Consider the following 9,183-nt stretch of genomic DNA (forward strand, 5'->3'; position numbering starts at 1 on the left):
TCAAAGGTAACACCAAGGACTTGGTCCTGAGCAATTGGAAGAATGGAGTTACCATTTATTCAAATGGGTAAAACTGTTTGAACAGCAGGTTTGTTTGCTAGAGAGAACCTGGAATTCAGTTTTGTACACATTGGATAAATTGAGTTTGAGTTGGAAATGTTAAGTAGGAAGATGGATATACAAATCTGGAGTGTAGGCAAGAGGTCAGAGCTGGAGATAAACACTTGTACTCACATATCTCAGGACCTAGATGGTTTTTAAAGCTATTCAACTGGATAAGATCAACTAGGGAATATGCGTAGAGAGAAAAAAAGATGTGAGACAGAAAAGTTGACTCTGAGATTAAGTGAAACCAGCAAAGGAGTTGCAGAAGGAATAGCCAGTAAGGGAGGAATATCAAGAGAAAATGGTGTCCAGTACGAAGTGAAAGGAGTATTTCAAGACTGTTTAGTTGTGTCAAATGCTGCAAATGGGTTGACTGAGTAGAGACTGAATAGTGACCATTGGATTTAGTATTATCAAGGACATTGGTGACCTTGAAAGGTTTATGTGTGGAGTGGTAGGAACAAAAGAGAATGGGTTGAATAGAGAATGGGTTGAATAGAGAATGGGAGCAAATACAAACCACTTTCAAAGAGCATCGCTATAATGGGGAACAGAGAAATAAGGTAGTAGCTAACGGGATATATTCACTCTTTGCTGTCTTGGTGCTCCAAAAGTTTATGGAGGAAAGAACTGGAGAAATTTATAGAAGGTTACTAGTAGTGCTTTCTGAGGGAGGGTCAACAGAAGCCTCAGCTGAGTCCTGTGGGTCTTGTCAGAGACAAGGGTAATCACGACCTGGGATATGGACTCAAGCTAACCAAAGTATCTGTGAACTGTGATGGATATGGGGTTGCCAATTTATTAATTTCTAATTGTTTATAAAAAATTATCTTAGGAAGCAAAATGCTTAAATGATCAGTAGCACATTCTCTCTGGTAGTTTAGGCACATGGTAGAGCAAGTCTTAGTAATTATTTTTGTAGAAGAATTAAAACAAAGATTACAGAATTCCTTATCAAGGGTGAATGACTTTGGTACAAGGGAGAGCCAAAACACCCTTGATTGAGACTCCCTCTGGGGATACACCTGTGCCCTTTTATAGAAACTTCATACTGCTGCTGCTGTTACAGAGCCCTGGTGGAGTGGTTAAGTGTTCAGCTGCTAACCAAAAGGTTAGCAGTTCGAATCCACCAGCTGCTCCTTGGAAACCCTATGGGACAGTTCTACTCTGTCCTGTAGGGTTGCTATGAGTCGGAATTGACTCAGCAGCAAAAATAGGTTTCATTTTTGGATTTTTGTTGTTGCTGCTGCTGCTGTTGCTACTACTACTACTACTATCACAGCTCTTTATCTTTTTCCATATGTTAATACCATTACCCCAGCCACAAACTTAACAGTGATGGGAGGAACCAATTTAAATGCCTTTGAATCTGGAGGGCAGCTGCAACTCTGCTGCAGTCCATTTCTTCTGTACAGGGATGCAGCCCCAGAGTGAATAGATCTTCAGTATTTTAAGAGAAGCCTGGAATGCGGATTTTTATGGAATACCTCTGATCCTCAAATATTGGCAACTAATCCAAATTTTTTAGGAAAAAACCCACACTAAACAGGCCGGAAAACTCATAGGATTGTTATGAAGATTAAATACAGTGTATGAAACACCTAGTCCAATGTCAAAAACCTATTATTAAAATTTTTATACTACCCACAGTTATTATTTAAGTAATAGATAACTGATAGTTTTGGTGGGTTTTTAGTTTTGTACTCACATATACAGAATACTATGAAATGAAGATAATGTAATATCTATCTCATAGAGTCGCTGTGAAGGTTGATAAGGTAGTTTATGTGAAAGTACTGTCAAAGTTGAAAACCTTGTAGTCTGTTAGGAGTGAAAGAAAAGGAGTTTTATTGCAGAATGAAAACACCTGTAGCTGGGTAACACAGTGTGTAGTCATAAAGTGTTCCAACATTCGGAGGGAAAGGTGAACTTTTTATACAAAAAAAAATGGGGAAAGGACTTTGTGACCATAATATGGGGGCCTGGGATTACACATGGTTACAAGACAATCACAAGTTAAAATTTTGCGAGGTTAGCTTATCTGTTTTCTAACACGGATTTCCTGGAGCCAAACTAGCAAGCAATTTTTGGAAATACTACGTAATACATTCTTCCTGGGCCACGCTGTGCAAACATCCTCCTGAAACTGTCTTGACCAACTCAAGGCATGAAATCAGTTTTCTCTAAGGGTATAGCTTCAAAAATAGATGTAACTGTCTGCATAGCAAGGGATTTAGTAGTTTGGTTATGGGCATTAGACAAACATTTCATAATATATTTGATTAGTCCTAAAATAATTATTACAGTAATCAAGATAATTAAAGCTGTTTGCAATATAGAAGGTAGCCAAGAACCAATACCGTTCGATAATCAGCTAAAGATATCTAGGAAAAGGAGAATTGGGCGTAGGAGTTATTGAATGTAGCTAAGTAGCTTGTTAGTGAGTTTTTCTGATATCTTGTTCTACTTCTCCTGTGTTATTAATCCAGGCACAACAGGAGGTATTGGCAATAGCACAGATTCTACCTTGTGAGTGAAAAGGAAATCTAGAGCTATTCTGTTATCGAATAAAACTTTAGCAAGGAATCCTAAAGATCTTGGTTGAGCAGCTGTTCCATCTGCAACATCACCAGTGATTTGAGCCATTGTAGCAGATAGGTTCTGAATTGATTTCTCAAGTCGGAGAATACCATAATTAGACAGGAGTGCCTGAAGAGATACCCAACCCATTCCAGGTTTGCCAGCTGTTAGATTAGAGGATAACATATTGTACCTTTGATTCTTACTGAGATTTTTCAAATCATTCGTCTAATGCATACTTTCATTATAAAACCAAAAACCAAACCCGCTGCCGTCTAGTCGATTCCGACTCATAGTGACCCTATAGAACAGAGTAAAACTGCCCTGTAGAGTTTCCAGGGAGCACCTGGCGGATTCAAACTGCCGACCTTTTGGTTAGCAAGCATAGCACTTAACCATTATGCCACCAGGGTTTCCACTTTCATTATAGGAGTGTGAATATTTAGGGGAGCTCCTAAAAGCCCTAATGTACATTGACCCCACAGTCTCCAACCATCTAAACAGGGCAGTGCCCAAGCATAGGGCTTGTCACTAGGTTTAGGCTGTCTCATGGTGCCATAATAGGATTCTTCCACAGAAAAATACATATCCATGGGGAATGTAGATCATCCCATTTCCAATATAATTATCTGGGAAAGGAATAGTTCTGTTAACCTGCTCAAACCAACTTTCAGTAGAAGATTGTCACAAATGGGTAATCATCCTAATTTTACTGGACTCCGTAGTTTAATACAAAGAGGGGACAGATTGTTAGGTTCTGTCTGGATTCCATTTAGACAATATGGCAGTTGAGTTGTATGCAGGTGTAAGGTGCCGAAATGCCCTGGGGAATCAGTAGTTTGGATTGGGATATCAGTTTGGCAATACCATACTAATGTGCTAAAACTGTGATAAAGGCCAGGTAAATTTCTGTATCTAAAACAATTCAGTTCCTGGCTTACAACACGGGTTATATTGAAACATGGTACTTGAGGTTGAACCAAAAATCCAGGGAGATGCCATGGCAACATTAAGATTAATAACTGTTTCAGGCACCAAGACTATAATTTGATATTGGAGACGCTCATGGATCTGAATTTTCACATCCCGATCGTGGATTGGGGTGACAGATCCAGCATTCAGTCAAATCACTGGCACTTACTACTGATTGGACCAACTTAACAAAAGTGTTTTGTCCCAAGCCTCAGATGGAATTGCTATGAAGAGAAGAACAAAGTTTAAACCGAATTTCATGTTGTACAAGTCTTACCAAGAGATTAAACCACAGTCATATAACAAAACTAGCGGCATTATAACAGCAGCAATTATTAGGCAGAGTCCACAGACTTCAGCAACATGCATGCAGTCTTGTTCCATGATCTTGGGACTAGCTGTCTACCTCAGATGTCATCTACTTCTGGCCCTCGGAGCCTCTCAAAGTAATCTTTAGTTCTCTAGAGAGTTGGCTAGCCCACACAGGTGTCTTGGCTTTCCTTAATTATGACAAATAGATCCAAGGTTTGACTCTCTCTAGTTTGGCATCACATGGGTTGGTGAGGAGGACCAGGTATGGTCCCTTCCAACAGGGCTCCAAGGAGACCTTCAGTTGATATCTCTTAAAATATGCATACTCTCCTGAAGCAACATTGGGCAGGCTTTGAAGTTCTGGCTTTTGGTCATTAGAGGCTTATTTAACCTGTGAAAAATATTCTTTAGAGTATTTGATTAAATTTAGGTAATATTTTAGTAATTTGGGCTGCACAATATTAGAGTTGATGTGAGCGATATGAGGAAGAATAACCCAAAATTGGCAGGCCATATGGCAGGCTGCTGGCTCACGTTTTCAGATCATAAAATGGAGGATGATTACATAATATCTGATAAACCACTGAGAATCATGGCCTAGCAAAGTTGACACATAACCTTAACCATCACAGGTACCTCTTTGTGCAGTAATAAGGAGGGCCATTCAGTTTTGAAGAACTACTTTTCTCATCATAGTCATTTCATTCATTACTTGGAGCCCATGGGCAGAATCGTTTAAAACACCCTGAACATATTTAGTCAGAATTTTGACATGAACCATAACATCTTCTAATCCTGTTTCAGGCACAAAAATAGAAGCCAAATGATTGTACCCCTGAAATGCAGATCTAGACTTGCTGTTGTTAGGTGGCTTCGAGTCAGTTCCAATTCATAGTGACCCTGTATACAACAAAACAAAACACTGCCCAGTGCTGCACTATCGTCACAATTGTTACTATGCTTGAGCCCATTGTTGGAGCCACTGTGTCAATCCATCTCATTGAGAGTCTTATTCTTTTTCACAGACCGCCTACTTTACGAAGCATAATGTCCTTCTCCAGGGACTGATCCCTCCTGATAACACGTCCAAAGAACATGAGATGAAGTCTCGCTTCCTTGCTTCTAAGGAGCATTCTGGCTGTACTTCTTCCAAGGCGTATTTTTTTGTTGTTCTGGCAGCTCATGGTGTATTCAGTATACCTCACCAACAACGTAATTCAAAGGCATGAATTCTTCTTTGGTCTTCCTTATTCATTGTCCAGCTTTTGCATGACATGAGGCAATTAAAAATACCATGGCTTGGATCAGGTGCATCTTAGTCCACAAAGTGACATTGTTGCTTTATGACACTTTAAAGAGGTCTTTCACAGCAGATTTGTCCAATACAATGCACCTTTTGATTTCTTGACAGCTGCTGCCATGGGCGTTGATTATGGATACAAGTAAAATGGAATCCTTGACAACTTTAATCTTTTCTTCATTTATCATGATTTTCCTTATTGGACTAGTTGTGAGGATTTTTGTTTTATTTATGTGGAGGTGCAGTCCATACTGAAGCCTGTAGTCTTTGATCTTCATCAGTAAGCTCTTCAAGTCCCCTTCACTTGTAGCAAGCAAGGTTTTGTCATCTGCATAATGCAGGTTGTTAATGAGTCTTCCACCAATCCTGATGCCCCGTTCTTCTTCATATAGTCCAGCTTCTCAGATAATTTGCTCAGCATGTAGATTGAATAAGTGTTGAAAGGATAAAAGTCTGATGCACACCTTTCCTGATTTTAAACCATGCAGTATATCCTTTGTCTGTTCAAATGACTGTTTCTTGGTCTATGTACAGATAGGTTCCTTGTAAGCACAATTAAGTGCTTTGGAATTCCAATTCTTCCCAATGTTATCCAACATTTGTTTTGATCCACACCATCAAATGCCTTTGCATACTCAATAAAACACGTGTAAACACCTTTCTGGTACTCTGCTTTCAGCCAAGATCCATCTGACATCAGCAATGATATCCCTGGTTCCATGTCCTCTTCTAAACCTGGTTTGAATTTCTGCCAGTTCCCTGTCTATGCACTGCTGCATCTGCTTCTGAATGATCTTCAGCAGCATTTTACTTGCATGTGGTATGAATGATACTGTTCAATAGTTTCCACATTCTATTGGATCATCTTTCCTTGGGACGGGCACAAATATGGGTCTCTTCTAGTTGGTTGGCCGGGCAGCTGTCTTCCAAATTTTTTGGCATAGATAAGTAAGCACACCCAATACTGCATTCATTTCTGAAACATCTCAGTTGGTATTCCGTCAATTCTAGGAGCCTTATTTTTCGCCAGTACCTTCAGTGCAGCTTGGACTTCTTCCTTCAGTACCACTGGTTCTATTTCATATGCTACCTCCTTGTCATGGATTGAATTGTGCCCTCCCAAAATATCTGTCGACTTAGCTGGGCCATGAGTCCCAGTATCGTGTGATTATCCACCATTTTATGTGATTCCCCAATGTTTTGTAAATCCTATCACTATGATGAAATGAGATGGATTAGTGGCAATTATATTGATGAGATATATAAGATTAGATAGTGTTTTAATCCAATCTCTTTGAGATATAAAAGAGAGAAACAGGGGCCCTTTTACCACCAAGAAAGCAGCACTGGGAGCAGAGTGCGTCCTTTGGACCTGAGGTTCCGGCACTGAGATGCTCCCAGACCAAGGGAGGACTGGTGACAAGAACTTTTCTCCAGAGCCGACAGAGAGAGAAAGCCTTCCACTGGAGCCAGCACCCTGAATTCGGACTTCTAGCCTACTGGACTGAGAGAAAATAAACTTCTCTTTGTTAAAGCCATCCACTTGTGGTATTTCTGTTATAGCAGCACTAGATGACTAAGACGTTCCTGAAACGGTTGAGCATAGACCAGTTCTTTTTTGGTACCCAAACCCACTGCTGTCGAGTCAATTCTGACTCATAGCGACCCTATAGGATAGAGTAGAACTGCCCCATAGAGTTTGCAAGGAGCGCCTGGCGAATTCTAACTGCCAGCCTCTTGCTTAGCAGCCGTAGCACTTAACCACTATGCCACCAGAGTTTTCCTTTTTGGTACAGTAACTCTATGTTCCTTCTGTCTTCTTTTGATACTTCCTGCTTCCTTCAATATTTTGGCAATAGAATCCTTCAGAATTGCAGCTTGAGGCTTGAATTTTTTCTTCAGTTCTTTCAGCTTGAGAAATGCCAAGCAAGTTCTTCCCTTTTGGTTTTCTAACTCCATATCTTTGCACCTTTCATTATGATACTCTACTTTGTCTTCTGGCGCCACCCTTTGAAATCTTCTGTTAGCACTTTTACTTCATCATTTCGTATATTCACTTTAGTTGCTCATTGTTAAGAACAAGTTTCAGAGTCCCTTGCTGAAATCCATTTTGGCCTTTTCTTTATTTCCTGTCTTTTTAACAACCTCTTGCTTTCTTCGTGTTTGGTGTCGTTGATGTTATCCTACAACTCCTCTGGTCTTCAGTCATTAGTGTTCAATGCGTCAAATCTATTCTTGAGATGGTTTTTAAATTCAGGTGGGGAATACTCAAGGTTGTACTTTGACTCTTGTGGACTTGTTTTAATTTTTTATTTTAATTTTTTTCGGCTTCAACTTGAACTTCGTATGAGCAATTGATAGTCTGTTCCACAGTCAGCCTCTGGCCTTAAAAAAGAAAAAAATATATATATATTGAACACAAGAGAGACATTTCAAAATTTACACCAAGCCGATACTCACTGGTTAAATTCTGCCCAGCCATCAGTCTACCAAAACCTACTTCAAAAGGGACCAAAATTCATTCATATTACAGTATAAATAGTTACCAGCTTAATCCCTCTTCCCCAGGGGGATTTTCACCTAAATGGGATCAAAGCTTTAGGCTAATGGAATTAAACCTCTATGATGGCACCTGGAGTATTTGAGGCCTTTCAAGAATCCGTACACACCATGTAGATCTAACGGATCAGATTCTTCTGGCATTCTCCAGTCTAGGGACAGAATCCTGTCTACCAGAAACTACATTTTGTCAGTAGTCGGTAAACTAGAGCTCTGTCATGCGATCTCCAGCGCCATTTCTGTCATCAAGGCCATATTTTTCAACTACGGATCCTTCTTCTTTGTTTCTAGTTTTCACATTCCAATCACCAGTAATTATCAATGCGTCTTGATTGCATGTTTGTTCAATTTCAGACTGCAGAAGTTGGTAAAAATTTTCAGTTTTTTCATCTTTGGTGTTAGTGGTTGGTGCATAAATTTGAATAATAGTCATATTAACTGGTCCTCCTTCTAAGCATACGGATATTATCCTATTACTGACAGTTTCGTACTTAAGGATAGATCTTGAAATATTTTCTTTGATATTGAATGTGATACCATTCATCTTCAATTTGTCAGTCCCAACGTGGTAGACCATATGATTGATTCAAAATGGCCAATACCATTCCATTTCAGCTCACTATTGCCTAGAGTATCAACCTTTATGCATTCCATTTCATTTTTGACAACTTCCAATTTTCCTAGATTTATACTTTCTACATTGCACGTTCCAATTATTAATGGACGTGTCCAGCTGTTTCTTCTCATTTTGAGTCATGCCACATCAGTAAATGAAGGTCCCAAAAACTTTATTCCCTCCACGTCATTAAGGTCAACTCTACTTTGAGGAGGCAGCTCTTTTCCTGTACTGTTTTGAGTGCCTTCCAACTTAAGGGTCTCATCTTCCAGCACTATATCCACTGATATTCATAAGGTTTTCATTGGCCAATTTTTTCAGAAGTAGAGTGCCAGATCTTTCTTCCTAATCTGTCTTAGTCTGGAAGCTCCACTGAAACCTGTCTACCTGACCCTACTACTGTTTGAAATACTGGTGACAGCTTCCAGCATCACAGCAACATGCAAGCTACCACAGTACGACAGACAGAGGAGTTTATGATGGGGATCCACCCAATTTCTGGTAACTATAGTAAGAGTATTTTTCTTATTTTCTTTTATCTTAAACAGTCTTAACCTAGTTGGGAGGGGTCCTTGAGCTGCATGGCCTCAGAGGCTGGCAGCTGGGGAGGCATGATCCTGCCTCACCCTCAGTGTCTTTTGACTCTTGATGAAAGATAAGACTGGATCTTCCCAATTCATTTACATATGTTTAAGTTGGTCTAGGTATTTTGAAAGACAAAAGATACCCAAATTCTTTC

This window comes from Loxodonta africana, chromosome 4 (assembly GCF_030014295.1).
Source record: "Loxodonta africana isolate mLoxAfr1 chromosome 4, mLoxAfr1.hap2, whole genome shotgun sequence".
NCBI lineage: Eukaryota > Metazoa > Chordata > Mammalia > Proboscidea > Elephantidae > Loxodonta > Loxodonta africana.